The following is a 17,194-nucleotide window of genomic DNA, read 5'->3' on the forward strand; positions in this document are numbered from 1 at the left end:
AGAATAAAGAGCCCAGAAATAACGCTGCACACCTACAACCACCTGATATTTGACAAAGTTGACAAAAACAAACAATGAGGAAAAGATTCCCTATTCAACAAGTGATGCTGGGATAACTGGCTAGCCATATGCAGAAGGTTAAAGCTGGACCCTTCCCTTACACCATATACAAAAACCAACTAAACATAGATTAAAGACTTAAGTCTAAAACTCTGAACTATAAAAGCCCTAGGAAACAACCTAATCTATACCATCCTGGAAATAGAAACAGGCAAAGATTTCATGAAAAAGACATGAAAAGCAATCACAACAAAAGCAAAATTTAATAAATGGGGTCTAACTAAATGTAAGAACTTCTGCAAAGCAAAAGAAACTATCAACAGAATAAACAGACAACCTACAGAATGGGGAAAAATATTTGCCAACTATGCATCTAACAAATATCTAATACCCAGCAACTATAAGGAACTGAAATTTACAAGAAAAAACCAACCCCATTAAAAAGTGGGCAGAGGGCATGAACAGACACTTTTCAAAAGAAGACATACATGTGGCCAACAAGCATATGTAAAAAAGTTCAATATCACTGATCATTAGAGAAATGCAAATCAAAGCCACAATGAGATACCATGTCACATCAGTCAGAATGACTATTATTGAAAAGTCAAAAAACAACAGATGCTGGTCAGGCTGCAGAGAAAAGGGAACACTTATGAACTCTTGGTGGGAGTGTAAATTAATTCAACCAATGTGGAAAGCAGTACGATAATTCCTCAAAGAGCGAAAAGCAGAACTACCATTCGACCCAGCAATCCTATTACTGGGTATATACCCAAAGGAATATAAATTGTTCTATTATAGAAGACATATTCACACAAATGTTTATTGCAGCACTTTTCACAATAGTAAAGACATGGAGTCAACCTAAATGCCCATCAGTGACAGAATGGAAAAACAAAATGTGGTACATATGCATGATGGAATACTATGTGTCCATGAAAAAGAACGAGATCATGTCTTTTGTGGGAACATGGATGGAGCTGGAGGCTATTATCCTCAGCAAACTAACACAGGAACAGAAAACCAAATACTGCATGTTCTCACTTGTCTGTGGGGGCTAAATGATAAGAACTTATCAACACAAAGAAGGGAACAGCAGACACTGGTGTCTGCTTAAGAATGGAGGATGGGAGAGGGGAGAGAAGCAGGAAAGATAACTACTGTACTGGGCTTAATACCTGGGTGAGGAAATAATCTGTACAACAAACCTCCATGACACCAGTTTACCTATGTAACAAACCTTCACATGTACCCCCAAACCTAAAATAAAAGTTAAAGGAAAATAAATTGGTGTTAAAATGGTCATGATCACTGTCTATTAAGGTCTTATTGAAACAACCTGACCTTCATTCACAGTAATTTAGAGTCAGAGGACCTATGTTTACTTGTTCATTTAAAGTTTATTAAGTATCACATAAATATCAGTTAACGTCTTAGACACAGATTAAAAAGCAGCAACAAGACAGATTCCTGCTCTTTCATGGAGCTTAATTTTCAGTTAAGGGGAAGCAGAAAATAAGAAAAATATTAAATAGATCCAAGATACATGACGAAAGTGAAAAGAGAGTGAAGAAATCCAGAATGATTATATGGTAAAGAATGAGAGAGAAACCTCAGACACTATGATTGGCAAAATAAGATAGAAGAGAAAATGTATAGTTAACATTTGAAAATTTCCCTGTGGCTTAGAGAAAGACTTAATAATTTCTGCATAAAATAGTACAAAGAGCCTGGGCTTCATTTATTTAAATACTGATATGTTAGGTTTCGTTTGGGACCTCTGATTCTGTATTACCTGATAGGTTTCCAAATATGTTCTTCGGTGTAGGCACAGTGTAAGGGGCATCAAATTCGTTCAGAAAAGTATGCACTTTTAAATATATTATTGAGAACTCCAAAGGATGCTTGAATGTGGTTTATAGGAACCATTTGCTTGCTATTAAATACTTTAGTGGGTCTGATTATTTTCTTAGAAAATAGTTTTGTCCTCTCAGCCAGTTGCTTTACCAGATAAACTATGAGGATTGCTAAAAGGCCTGGGGGGTATTTCTGAAGGTATAGTTGACTGGAAGGCAGCACTTTTATGGAGATACATTAAAACTTGTACCTAATCTATTAAGAAATGCCAAGCTACCTCAGGTACTGAAATAAAATACTCAGAAGAGTTCATTTCAGTTTAATCTTTTTTGAAACTTGATCTGAGAAGAATAAGGTAAGCCAGAAGCCAATGTGGTGATTGCTTCATGGAAAAATCAAGCAAGACAGTGTATATTGAACATGAAAAATATGGTTGAATAGCTCTATTCTCCAATCTTGATCTCCAGAAAATCTATTCACAATGATGTTATTTTATCTCCTAAAGCAATTAGAAACAACTGAGACGAAATACTCAACATTTGGATGAGGAAAAAAAAAAAAAAAGAAAGAGTCATGTCTTTGGAAATTTGGACTGCAACAAAATTTACCTCAGTGGTTGTATTTGAAAAAAATTATATAATAATAGGACCTTAAAAGAATATCAGAGAAGTGGAAATATCAAATAATGGCAAGTGTTTAGATGTCTTAAGAGGGCAACTGTTAAGACTGAGTCATTTCTAGTGGCTAGAGACCTAGCTGTAAGGCCAAAAAACACCTATTCTTAAATTCTTTTCTCAACATGTATTACCTCTGTTTCTTTGGTAAGTTACTTTTGCTATCATACTGATAAATATTTATTTAGGTAGATATAGATAACCTTAGCTAATAAATGAAATTTGCTGTGTGCTATCTTATCTTTATAAGCCTATGAAGCAATATTCATATTTTACAGGTGAGGAAACTGAAGATTATAGCTGTTATGAATGTTATGAATGCTCGGGGTATGTGTTAACAAATGGAAGAGCTAGTATTTGAAATTACGTCTGTCTGAAACCAAAATCTTAGCTTCTAACGCCTATGTACTGCAGACTCAAATGGTCATTATAAGATTAACTGGAATTATGCTGAAACCAATGCCATACATATCTAAACATGCAACATAAATGTAGCAATTATAAGTTTTCATATGAATCTTCAATTGTGCAAGGAAAATATTTATTTCATTTCCACTTAAATAATTACAATTTAAATCCTCATCTTGTCTTGCCACAGAAATTCAGTCTGATTCATGATTTGGGCTCAACCCTTCCAGCATTATATTAAGATTTTATTCTAGGTCCTATGCTGTGCCAAAGAATTGGAGCAAGCCCTCCTGCTTTTTAGGACTTGGCCCCTATTGGTTTTGGCTGAAAAGCCCCTTATTTCCTCTAGTGTTAATACTTGAGGTTCAGTACTTCTGATATGTTTGAGGCATGTACATCTTTGTTGAGTCTAGGGAGATTCTACCGTCTTTGTTCATTCATTTTATATTTATTAAGTATCTTTCCATATCAAGCACCATCCTAGATATTGAGGAACAAGTAGCAACAAAACAAATGTATTTCGTGGTCTCTGCTTAGGTTTCAGACTCTCTTGGTATGTCATGAAGTCTTATAGCCTGTGGAATCTCGTTACCTCTTAACAGGATGCTAAGAGTGGCGCATTCCAGCCAGAGGTGAATTTATCATGAAGCTAACGAAATGGGAATCAGGGACCCTCACTTTCAGGGCCCCTTCCAAAACTTTGAGATGGGCTTTAAGAGTGTGTTTTTGTTTGTTTTGTTTTGTTTTGTTTGCTTTTCCAAGGATAAGGTATTTGAGCTATAGTCAGTTAGACTTGTCTTTTTTCAACCTTAACCTCTTTGTGTTTTTATGATCCTACCAAAGGGAAGTTGAGTTTACTATTATTATTATTATTATTATTATTATTATTATTATACTTTAAGTTCTAGGGTACATGTGCACAACGTGCAGGTTTGTTACATATGTATACCTGTGCCATGTTGGTGTGCTGCACCCATCAACTCGTCAGCACCCATCAACTCGTCATTTACATCAGGTATAACTCCCAATGCCAACCATCTCCCCTCCCCCCATAATAGGCCCCAGCGTGTAATGTTCCCCTTCCCGAGCCCAAGTGATCTCATTGTTCAGTTTCCACCTATGAGTGAGAACATGCGGTGTTTGGTTTTCTGTTCTTGCGATAGTTTGCTGAGAATGACGGTTTCCAGCTGCATCTGAGTTTACTATTAATATTAAGTTGTTAGGTGTGCTAGCTTTATGGTGGTTATATGAAAAATATGTACTTATTTGTTAAAGTTGTGTCCTCAGCATTCTTAAAGGACATAAAGCACAGAATAATTCCTCCCCCTCTCCAAAAAAAAAAAAAAAAAAAAAAAAAAGAGCTATAATGAAACAAGTGCTAGCATGATGTTTATAATTGCTGAAGCTGGGTGATGTATACTTAGAGGTTCATTATATTCTTTCTTTTTTTCTTTTATATGTTTGAACATTTCCAAAATAAAAAGTTAAAAATACCCGAACCCAGGATAAATCTAACTGTGGTATTTTTTCCATGTAAATTTTACATAAGTTGGTAAGTTATTTAATGTATAGTCTCCAGTTTCTTATCCATTTTTTCCCAGAAATATTTGTACTAGATCTTGGATTTGCTTTTTATAATTAAACTTATTGTGGTTTTAAGAGTAGCACATTTAATTTATAAATTGAATCAAAATATTTATCAAATTGTTTCATTTTTCTCTGTCTTTTTACTTTATGTTCTTGGAGCTTCTCAAGTCTACTCACCATGTTACTGATTTTGTTTTCTGCAGTTCAATTTTTCTACTGATTACACCCCGTCACAAATTGATATTTCATTCTTGAATTTGGGGTTCCTTGTATTTTCAACTTTTACTATTATAATGAGCTCATTTTGCTTTTCAGCCTCTACTTCTCTTGATTGACTTCTAGCTTGTAACTCTGTTCCTTTTTCATAAGGCTAGATTTTCTTGCAGTTTTTAAAATTAACAAAGCAGGCAACTTATTGTCTCTTTATTTTAGAAACTGGAAGAGGCATGTATGAAACAGTATCTTTTATTATGCTTAATATCTCTTCATAGTGTTAATTATGTATCTCCAAAAGGAAGCAACGCTCTCCAAGTAGGTGGGTTTTTTCCCTTGTGTGAAGATCCATAAAAATCTCCATCAATATTATTCTACAGAATCCCAATTGGTAAAATGTAGGCTAAACATTTTCGATTTTTTTTCTGCCCATAATCAGAGGGAAGGTGGGAAATTTATGCTGTGGATCTTGTGTGTGTTTTCACCATTACTTAGTTCCATAAAATATTATTTAGCATCTATAATGGACCAAGCACTGTGCTGGCTCTGGGGATACAAAGACGAATACTTCTCCTAAGTTTTAAGGAACTCCATGGGATAATAAACACATAAACACAGGTGTTTCTGGTAATGGAGAAAGAAAGGTGTATATGACTGTCACTAATAGCACTGACCTAAAGGCTACAAAAAGTACATTAACAGAAGTCTTTCAAGAGTAGTAGTACAATTACTAAGTGGTTTGTTTTAAAATATAAAAGCCAAGTGTTCTCTTTATAAGTTAAGGTTTTCTTTTGTTTGTTTGTTTCTGTTTTTGGAGTTTTGTTGGTAACCCTGAGGAAAAAAAGAATGAACCCTATTTTGCCAAAATGTTTCAAAACCTCTTAACATGTATTAAAATGAATGGCTATTTAAATTTAGAGAAAAATATTCTGGTTCAATACTAAACTTCTTTAAGATTTACTGAGGGTGTTTAATATTAGAACAACTGTTTTGGTTCATTAAATTTTTTAAGATGTTCTAAACTCTCATCAGTGAAAACTCACTCAAGCTTCTAACTGCAAAAGCGGACTATTTTAAAGTAATGTGACAACTTTAAAATTTTACAATTTTAAAGCTCTTCTTCATATAAATTTTCGTGGATGCCTCTGAAGTTTTACATTTCTCTAATGAGATAATACTTACAAATAGACTAAAAATTCTGTAAGATATAAAGACTAATACACATGAGTTTTATAAGTCTAAATTTGGTTTGTACTTAGCATCTTAGAGATAATTTTTAAAAGTAATAAAAAGGCTTATATTTTTTAAGAGCTTTATGCTTTAGTGTTTTCTTTTGTTCTTTATTGTAATAATTCTTATGTTGGTATTTCCAACAAAGAAGTGATTTAAGAAACTAGTATTATGTGAATATTCTTAACAGACAGTAGAACAACAGGAGTTTGAACTGCAAAGGTCCACCTGATTTTTTTCTACCTCTGCCACCTCTGAAACAGCAAGATCAGCCCTTGCTCTTCCTTCTCCTCCTACTCAACATGAAGGTATGAAGATGAACACTTTATAATGATCCATTTTTACTTAATAAGCAGTAAGTATATTTTCTCTTTCTTATGATTTTCTTAACATTTTCTTTTGTCTAGCTTATTTTGCTGTAAGAATATAGTACATAATACACGTAACATACAAAATATGTGTGAATTGCCTGTTTATCAGTAAGGCTTCCTGTCAAACAGTAGGCTATTAGTAATTAAGTTGTAAAGGAGTCAAATGTTACACACAAATTTTTGACTGATCAGGGGTTCCTACCTCTATTGCTTGTGTTGTCCAAGAGTCAACTGTATAATGAGATATTACACAATTGGCAAATAAATGTTGAGTAGTCCCATAAAAAATGATCAAAGAAAGTGAAGAGGAAGTTCACAAAACATAAACTACAAGTTGACAATATAAATTTAAAACACTGAAAAGCTGAACCTCCACAGTAACACCCTCACTAAACCATGGATCAAAAATATTCCAAAAGAAAACCCAATAAAAAATAGCAACACAACAATAAAATATGATACAAATAAAAAATACAACATAACAAATATTTACTTAGCATTTACATTGTATTAGGTACTATAAGTAATCTAGAGATGATTTAAAGTATACAGGAGGATGTGTGTGGATTATATGAAAATACTACACCATTTTATAGAAAGAACTTGAGTATCATGGAGTTTTGTTTTCATAAGAGTCCTAGAGACAATATCTTATAGGAACCAAGGGATAACTGTAATTTATTTTCAATTTATATAATGATATGAATATTAATTTCAAATACACAATTAGGAACCTCTTGGGAGTTACACATAATCCTGCAAATATTTTATATAGGTGTTGAGGGGCACAAAGCAGATGTCACCGTGTTCTCCAAATTCAAACTTAATGTTTCAATCTCATGCCTTGGGTAAATGTGGGTGGTCTCCTGGTCTCTTCTGGAAGGACTTAAAGCTTAAGATTGTAGTGGCAGGACTGGCCACAGAAACAGTGCAGTATCCATGAAGCTAAGTGTTGGTTGTCAAACCAAATGCAAAAATAAATACAATTGCGTTTGAAGCATGTAATTGTTATATAAACACAAAATATATTATCATAGTTTGAAGGTATGTAAAGGAGTCTTGTTAGTAGAAAAGTCATCAAAGAATTAATGCTATTCAGAGTGTTTCCAGCTTTGATCTTAGCCACAGTATCACAACTCTTAGCCTGTTGTTAGTAGATACTCTCTTGAAGCCAAATTTTGGGAACAGTAATTTTCAGGCTCTAATACAAAGAGCAAACATCAACTGAACTCTTCCTCTAAGTGCTTAAGGACATTAACTCTGTTGAGCCTTACAACAGATTTTTGTTTTCATCACTACACATGTGAGAACAGAGAATGAGAAAGGATAAATAACTTGCTGAGTGTTACACTCTTGTGAGTTTTAAATCTGAGAATTAAACTCCAGCAATAATTAGGCTCTCACTCATTTACTGAATGGTTTATTTCACTGAAGAAATGAAATATTAAATATTTAGAATTTGATAACCATTTCTCCTATGTCTTGTGCTCCTAGTACTGTTCATCGAGTCTATAACTCCTTCAATACCCTACTTAACATATTCTAAATCTGCTAATTCATATATGTTTTATTGTTACCATTTCTATGTTATGAAATAATTTGGCAGAATTAAACATACTCAGCAGTCCTGGAACATGAGAATTAAGATTCTCTGATGTGACTAAAAGAGATAAACCAGCAGATAGTAATACATTCATTTATCCTTCCTCTTTATGGTGTTTTGAGTGGCTTCATGATTTTGCAGCTTTTTCAATTATGTTTCCAAATACAACAGTTCACAAGTTCTGCACTTCTACTTTCAACTTAGAAAACTTGCTAACTCACTGTTTTTAGTCCCTTGAATCCAAATGTGGCTACTATATTTTAAAGAAAATACTACTGCATTATTATCTCTATAGAGTATTCTTCTATTCTAGGAATAGGGTGGGTTGAAGAGCACAAAGTATATTTTATAATTCCGAACTATTCCAGTAATCATTAATACGAGCATGCAATTAATGCATAAGTTCAAGAGGAGAGTCTCCCATCTTTGCTAGTAGAAGATAGCGGAGCAGCATAAAGGCGGGGAGTCTCTCTTGGCAGTGTGAAGACCAATTTTAAACAACTGACAAAGATGTGTGTGGGAAGGATAAAAGGAAATTCACAAGTGATGGCAAAGTCCTAGGCTCTATCTTTGGATTGGGTGAGAACTTCAGCTGTAGGAGAGTCAGCCTCCTTGAAGATGAGTATTTTGGTAGTTAAACGGCTGAGATTGAATCTGGAAAGTAAAAAGCCAATGAAACAAAAGTGTCAGCTTCTTGTTTTTGCCTTCTAATCTTCATCTGGTTTACCCATTGGCAGAATCCAACAAGAAACAGAGGAAAAGGGGACACTCAACCTCCTGGAAGATATATCAAGATATATTAGGGTAGAGAGTAGATCAGGAAGGGTGCAAGCAGAATGTTCAGCACAAATGACACTGCAAATCTGCCCCACATTGCCATTTATTAGAGCTATATACCTTGATTTCTGTTTCTGTTTGCTACTATTTCAACTCCTGTAAATGTAGCTAATTCTGGAACTAAAATTCCTTTTCACAGAAAGTATTTAACATTAAATTAATAAATATTTTTTTGAGTCTATACTATGTGCCAGATCTATTTCGAGCAGCTGGAAATGCTCTCTGCCATTTAGGAATGTACGTTTTTGTGAGTGATACCTTTACAAAGACAGCGTAGTGCAGTTCATAATCAGATATTACATGTGAACAAAGAAGACTTATTTCTGTTTTAGGTAAAGCAGGATATAATTAAAAAAAAGGGTTTGTCTGCGGGCAAGGTAATTACAGCTTTTTCTTTTCTCAGGTGAAGCACTGAAAGTTAGGCTCCCACTAGTCTTTAACAGAAATATTACAAAGTAGAAAGTATTCAAAACTTTTGTGATCCAGAACTGTACAGTATGTCACTGCTTTGTTCCCTCTTCCCTCTCATTGTTTTTAATTATATAAATCATTTATTGGAATGCAACTGTCCAAATCCCTGGGTACCATATTCTTCTAGCTGTAATTCTGTAGTGTTGCTTTATGGTTGAGAAAGGAGTGACATGTGACAAATGACCAAAAGTCACCCGGGCCAACGAGATTCAATTGTTCAAGAGTCCCTTGACACACCAGCTTAAAAGAAGAAAATAGGCCTATACTGAGAATAAAAGAAACTAATAGAAATGCCATGTCCCAACTGTTTCAAAATATGTGTCTATTCAACTCTGTAGGGAGGTTCTCAGAGCCATGCCAACACTGAGCTTTTTTGTGCTTTCTTCCTTAAGCCTCCTTTTGTACTCAGGCTGGCTCTCTTGGGTTTCTACCTTGTCAACTCACTCTGTAATCTTGGGACTTAACAGCTTCCACAATTGTGTGAGTCAATTCCTTATTATAAATTGTGTATGTATTTGTATATACACACCCATACCAACCCTCTTCCTTCTCCCCCAGATCGCTTATTGGTTTTGTTTTTTTTTCTGAAGACTTTTAATATATTTGGCCTTCCAGGCCAACAGTGTAGTCAAATCATGATGATATATGCTTTCAACCACTTGTAAAAATAAGTAGGATTACCTCAGTCTCTTAACAAATTATCTTTATGTTTAGAGTATTTTAAAATATGTTGGCTGGTGAGATGTCTAAGGGAACTGTTTGGCTGCCCTTTCTTGACTCAAACAGATTTGGCCACATCTATGGCACAGCACTTTTATAAATGTACTTCTAAACATGAGATTTTCTTTGAAGAGGGTTTTGAAACAGATCTGGAAGGCAGAATCCAAGAACTTTTCATTTGCTTGTTTGATTGTTCTTTTCATTGTTTTGCTCTTAGTCATTTCTTTTTTAGCTCCAAAACTCCTGATGATTTTCACTTAAAATTTGCATGATTGGCTTTTAAATGTTGTCAAAAAAAGAGTTTCATGTGGTAATTGTTCAGTTTCTTTTTTCACACAAAAGATACTGAAATTTAGACTAATTTGCATCTCTCCAATAAAAAAGCCCATACTTTAAATAAACATCTAAGTATATCACTTTTTTTTATATTGATGACTGCTACTTAGTACTGAGTTGCTAATTGTGGCTGAGAAGGGCTATCATCTTTGCTTTTAACTTTTTGTGTGCAAAGCCTCAGGGACTAGACACAAGTGTAATATTTTCTAATCTGTTGCTACAAATAAATTATTTTTACTTTTCTGGCTTTCATGATAAAACCATGACCTTCACTGCCCAAGAAAAGCAAGGTTCTGCTGGCTTTGTTTGCACAGGTATGGGGTGAAACCTTTGAAGCATATAGAATGTAAAACTTATTTTATCCCAAATCATAAGCAAAATGTTCACCTCTTAAAACTACACCATGCATATCCCTAGCCTTCACTTATGGCTCAGCACACCAACCCCATGTGGTGTGTGAACCCTCCTGAGAAGACTGGTTTAGCTCCCTTCCCTAATCTGGTCCTCCCCACAGTGAATTTCTCAAATTGCAATTTCAGCGATTTTTTTCCTTGAATATAACTCTTCTAACACTTCACTGCTTAAAATACCTTAAATAGGTTCTGATATCTCTCTGTTTACCACCACAATATAAGCCGAAACTCTGAAACCCAATTTACCTAGCTTCTGAGGGTCTATCACTCATTGGTCTCTGTCTACTTTTTGAGTCTCAGCACTTACTATTTCTTCATGTTCATCATAAAGGTTTCTCAGATCCCTGAACCTGTCATCTGCTTTTCCTCTGAGGATTTCTATTTGAGAAATTCCATGATTACAGTTTTTCCTCTGGAGCTTTTCCTGTGCTGTGTCCTCTGGCCAAATCACTGTCCCAGGACTTCTCACTCCTCTCTTGTGTTGGTTATTCCCTCTTGACCTTTCAGGCCCAGAAAGACTTCCCCAGCTTACCAAGTTAAGGTCAGTTTTCAACTTCTCCCTCCCCTGAGACATAAATATCTAAACATAATCTCTACTTTCTCATTGCAACGCTTGTCACATCTTTTTAATTTCCTGATTGTTTGTTCTTTCTGTGACTTTCCAAAGGCAGAGATATGCCCTGCCTTTTTTTTTTTTTTTTTTTTTGGCCTTTTTTTTAGTCTTTAATATACTGCCTTCTATATTGTTGGGAATCAGTAAATAGTTGTATCAAGGAATGCTTACTGGAATAGGCAACTGCCAGTCAAAAGTCAACCAAGAGTCAACATTATAAGAGCAATATCATACTTTAGCCAATGCTTAATTCTTTTTTTTTTTTTTGAGACGGAGTCTCACTCTGTCGCCCAGGCTGGAGTGCAGTGGCGCAATCTCGGCTCACTGCAAGCTCCGCCTGCCGGGTTCACACCATTCTCCTGCCTCAGCTTCTGGAGTAGCTAGGACTACAGGCGCCCGCCACCACGCCCGGCTAATTCTTTTTTTAATTATTTTTATTTTTTTTTATTTTTAGTAGAGACGGGGTTTCACCGTGTTAACCAGGATGGTCTCGATCTCCTGACCTCGTGATCTGCCTGCCTTGGCCTCCCAAAGTGCTGGGATTACAGGTGTGAGCCACCGCGCCCGGCCAAGGCTAACTCTTTCGATGAGTTTTTCGTTTTATAATTTGCCCCTGCCATCCAGGTTGGATCAATAAGTATGTATCTCAATGGAGCTTTGTAACAGGACTGAGGTTGATTGGATAGGAGGTAGTAATCTTTCCTGATACACATGCATTCTCCTCAGGGACCTTTTACAGTCCTTCTTACACTATATTGTAATCATCCTTTCTCCCAATAGTCGGTAAGCATTTTAATGGCAGCAAGCTGTCTGATTTCCAGTGTTGAACCCCTAGTCTACCATACAGTATATTTAATGAATTAAAAATTTATTCAATTCTGTGGGAACCTGGATCTCAAAATCATGGAATAACATATTTGAATTCTACAACTGCTGAATTAATATGGAGGCATAAAAGAGTAGAAATCAGCATTTTTGACTCAAAATTTGATTTGAACCAGATTTTTTGATTTTCTCCAATCTTTTAGTAGTAATCTGACTCCTTATTTTAAGACACAGCAGACTTTCAGGAACTATTTGAGAAATTCAACAATTATATTTGATAAAAAGGCCAACCTGTAGGCCTACATGACAGAGAAGCTTAGATCTCATCTTCTCTGGAAGAGATAACTCAGGGCAAAGTGATATTGTAGAAGAGAGACAAGAAGTCAAGTAGTCTATTTTCTGAGTTTAGACTATGAGTGTACTTTTATTATGGTAGATAATTTTATTTCTTCTTTTTTCTTTTTATTGAGATAACACATATGTCAACAAAATATACCAATTATAAATGTACGATTTAATGAATTATAACAAAGTAATATCCAACTGCCATGTAGGTTAAGAAATAGAATTACCAGCATGCCAAATACCCACCATTGTGTCCCTCTCAATAATTACCCCTTTCCTCCCTTCTACCTCCCACCCCTTTTAAAATGCTTTGGGATTATGTAAGGTATATAAGGGGAAAAAACCAGCATCTCTGGAAAGCAGGCTACCATAATCTAACAGAAGAGGCAAACTTATTCAAATAGGCACAAGATGGCAATAAGAGGCTAGCAATGTAAGCCGAGGATTATGGAAACTCAAAGGCTGTGGGCTGAGGGGGAAACAGAAGTATTCAGAGGAGGTGATATTTAAAGAGGGTTTTGAAAAATGTTTTCCTGGTTTAGAAAAGAAAGAAAAGTAGGATATACCACAGAGAAAAAAATAATTAACAATTTGATGGTGAGAGGAAAGGGGTTGGCTGTTGGAGAAAAGTAGTGGTCTAATGTAATGTGGTTAGGGCAACAGATTTAAACTTCAATTGCACCTCAGAATCACCTACTAGACTCTTGAAAGTACATATCCTAGATCTATAGATTCGTGATCTCCAAGGATCCAGGGTTGAGGCCAACAGATATGGATTGTTTACAAAGCCTGACAGTTAATTATGGTTTGCAAGCAAGATTTGCAAATGACCAAAGCAGAAGACAAAATACAAAATACAGGGCAGATTGTGGAGGATTTTGAAAGACAATTAATATACTTTGGGCTCTTTAGCCTGGTATTTCCCAGACTTACCTGATCATAGGAGTCACCCAGAGAGTCTGGTAAAAAGCCAACTTCCTTCGCCCTGCACCAAACCTACAAAACACAAATTGATGGGGAGGTAGGGCTGGAGTTAATCTTCTTTTTTTCCTCTTCCCTCCCTCCCCTGCTTCCTCCCTTCCTTCTTTCCTTCCTTCCTTATCCACTTCTCTTTCTTTTCCTTCCTTGCTTCCTCCATCCCTTCCTTTCTTCCCTTCCTCCTTCCTTCTTCCCCTTTCTTCCTCCCTTCTTTCTTCTTCCCTCTTTCCTTCCTTCCTTCCTTTCTTCTTTATGCTACTATTTCTCTATTTTTTTCTCTCTTTCTCTTTTTCCTCAAATAATTCAGATGATTTTCATTAGTACTCATATTGGAAAACTTTTTTTTTCAGCCCATTGGAAGTCATTTAAAGTTCATTAGAGTAAGATTTGCTTTAAAGATTATCTTGGTACACATTCATTGGTTGAGGAAAGGGAAGAGATTTAAATGAGAGAGAGGAGAGGGAGATTTGTTCTGTAATTTGGGGGATAGCTGATTAGCAGAGACACTGGTTGGTTTACTTTCTAATTCCTTCATGAGATAGTGTCCAGTAGAAAAGTGATAGAAATATGTTAAATGAATGGATGAATTATGAACTCATTAGGCTGGAGGATGAGCTTTTCAAAGGATGATGTGCTATTTAAATTTCTGTGTTATAAAATTATGAACTTATTAGGCTGCAGTGGAGGTGCTATATAAAGGAAATTTTCATAGGCATCATAAAGAGGACTTGGTAAACAATTGGTTGTGGGGATTGGGAAATAAGGAGCACTGAGTACGACTTGGAGATTTCTAGCATAAATGGCTGGTGGGTGGGGAAGCCACTCATAGAGACAGGTTTAGTGTTATTTCTTAAGTTGAAACTTGGAGGAAAATACTGTTTCTTTAAAAATTGTTATTAGTAAATGACTTTCAGCAACTCAGAGTCTACTATACTTCCTCTCTGTTCTTTATGCTCCTATTCAGGTCAAGCAACACCACCAACGCAACTCTCATACTCACACAAGTGACACATACTGTCATCAAGAAATGGGTATATACATTTTAGGTCCAATACTTCAACTAGCAAAGCCAGTTTCCGTATCTGTCAGATTCTCCCTGCTTTGCTTCCCTCTTCCTCCTTATTCAGAACCACTGTTTTCTACTTCATAACAGGCTTAATACTACATGAAAAAGAGAGAGAACAAGGCTGAATGAAATGATGGCTGTCTGATTTTGTTACAGTATCTGCTGAACATTCCTCAGTAAGTGGTGTATCTTGGTGCTAGAGTTTGAGGCAGAATGGCAAAACTTTAATTGAATCTTATCTTCAAACAACCAGAGTAATAAAAGAGAAATAAGGGTGAAATTTCATAGCAGTTCAATTTGAGAACTCTTGTAGCTGCTCAATTTGAGAACTCCACATAACAATTACATATATATTAACGGATCATAGGTGAGTCTGGATTTTTTTTTACCTCAGTGAACATTGTTTCTCGCAATAAAACAAGCAATACTTCCTTTTCTTATTATGGTAAAGCTGCCACTGGGCTTCATTTAACAAGAATTACTGTGAATAAATTACAGCATTAAATTATGCATCATGACAGGACTTGGTGTGAAAAATCTGGGCAGCTACAAGACTCCTTGAAGTTAATTCAAGCTGAGCTCACTAGAGAAACCCTTAATTACTTCCTGGACCCATGGATTTATTTTCAGTTCTTGGTGCCATTGGGATCACAGTTTAGATGAATTACCAGCAAATGCTCATGAAAGGCGGCAGTGGAAACGGACCACAGAAATGGGGGTCAAAGTTTGTATTCTTGATTTGCCTCTGGCTTTTATTGCTACATGTGTCTCCACAAACTGGCTTGAGAAACCACAGCTGGATATAGGAGAATCTACATTTTTATATTTGGGAGGAAATACAAAATCATCCAGTTCTACCTCCCACAGAGAACAAACTTTCCTGCTTTGTCATTTTTGACAGATGGTCAGTCTCTACTTATAATAGGTCTATGACCAGGACGCAATACCTCCCCAAAGCTCCCTCTTCCAACGGGACAAAATTTTAGAAACTCCTGTCAAAATCTAGCTCATTTTAATAGCGTGTATACATTTAGCTATTTGAATTGGAGTAGAGTTCCCTAAACTTGCATGATTAGTGTCACCTGGTGTACTTGCTAAACCTACAGATTAGCTGATCTTTTCCCTTGGAAATTCTAAACCAGAAAGTGTGAGTTCTGGTCTTCATTTTATCACATACAGCAGGTGACTATTGCTTCTATAAAAGTTTGAGAAACACATATATAACTACTTCTCAGACATAAATGTGCACTGAGTCATCTGGAGATCTCATTAAAGTACAAATTCTACCTTAATGGGTTGGGGATGGGACCTGTAATTCTGTGTTTCTAGTAAGCTCCTGGGTGATTCCAGAGCTACACGTCTGTGGACTATACTTTGAGTAGCAAGACTCTAGAATGATGTCAAATAATTCTTTTAAGATGATGCTCTTTAAAATATTGTCAAAGACAATTTCTCCTTAACTTCTATATCTCTAAGCTGAGTGACCTCACTGACTTGAGTAATTTCTCATCAGTATAGACGTGCTATGATCTTCATACCCTTCATCACCTTGGTTACTTTCTCCTGCTTAATCTTGGTTTGCTAATGTCTCTTATAAAATATAATGCACATAATGTCCTACGATTAACGTAATGTGCTTTAAAATTGAAACTCCAATGTTCTTTCAATAATTTGGTCCAATTTTCACCAATTATTAGGCTATATGAAATTGTGAACTGCTAAAATTTCTAAACGTTCCATGCTCAAACTACTGCCAAGGATGGTCTTTTGGAGGCCAACTTAAATTTTTTGGGGGTAAGTGTACACTAAATTCTATACATTAGATATAAAATATCCCATTTATTTTATTCTAGTTTAGTTTTTGAGAAAAAGTTTGAATTTTGATTGTGTATCCTACATATTGGCTATCCCTTTCAGCTTTATTTTATGTCTTCCTAGTTCTTCATTCATTTTTTTTTTTATGGAAAGTTGAAAATGAACATACAGAACTTCCTGGCATGTTAATGGAACAGAAATTCCTGGCATGTTAATGAAAGTTAAAAATAGCAAGCTGCTAATCTGTATACTGTATTTAGAATGTGGTCTTTAAACTGAAACTCTATCTTAGATTATGATCATTCAGTCCTTGTTTTTAACAGGGTCTGTTGGCATTTTAGGTAGAAACATTCTTTGTTGTGTGGGTCTGCCTTGCATGTTGCAATTCATTTAGCATATGATATGGTGTGGATGTTAATACCCTCCAAATCTCATGTTTGACATGTGATTCCCAGTGTTGGAGGTGGGGCCTGTTGGGAGGTGACTGCTCATGGGGGCAGGTTCCTCCTGAATGGTTTGGCACCATCCCCTCAGTGAAAAGTGAGTTCTCACTTAGTTCATGTAAAAGCTGGTGGTTAAAAGTCTGGGACCTTCCCTGCCTCACTTTCTGGCAGTAGTCTTGTCAAGTAATGTGTCTACTCCTGCTTCACGTTCCACCATTATTGTGAGCTTCCTGGGGCCCTCACCAGAAGCAGATGCCAGCACCAGATTTCTCGTACACCCTAAAGAACCATGAACCAATTAGATCTCTTTTCTTTATAAATTACCCAGT

This window comes from Theropithecus gelada, chromosome 15 (genome assembly GCF_003255815.1).
Source record: "Theropithecus gelada isolate Dixy chromosome 15, Tgel_1.0, whole genome shotgun sequence".
Classification (NCBI taxonomy): Eukaryota; Metazoa; Chordata; class Mammalia; order Primates; family Cercopithecidae; genus Theropithecus; species Theropithecus gelada.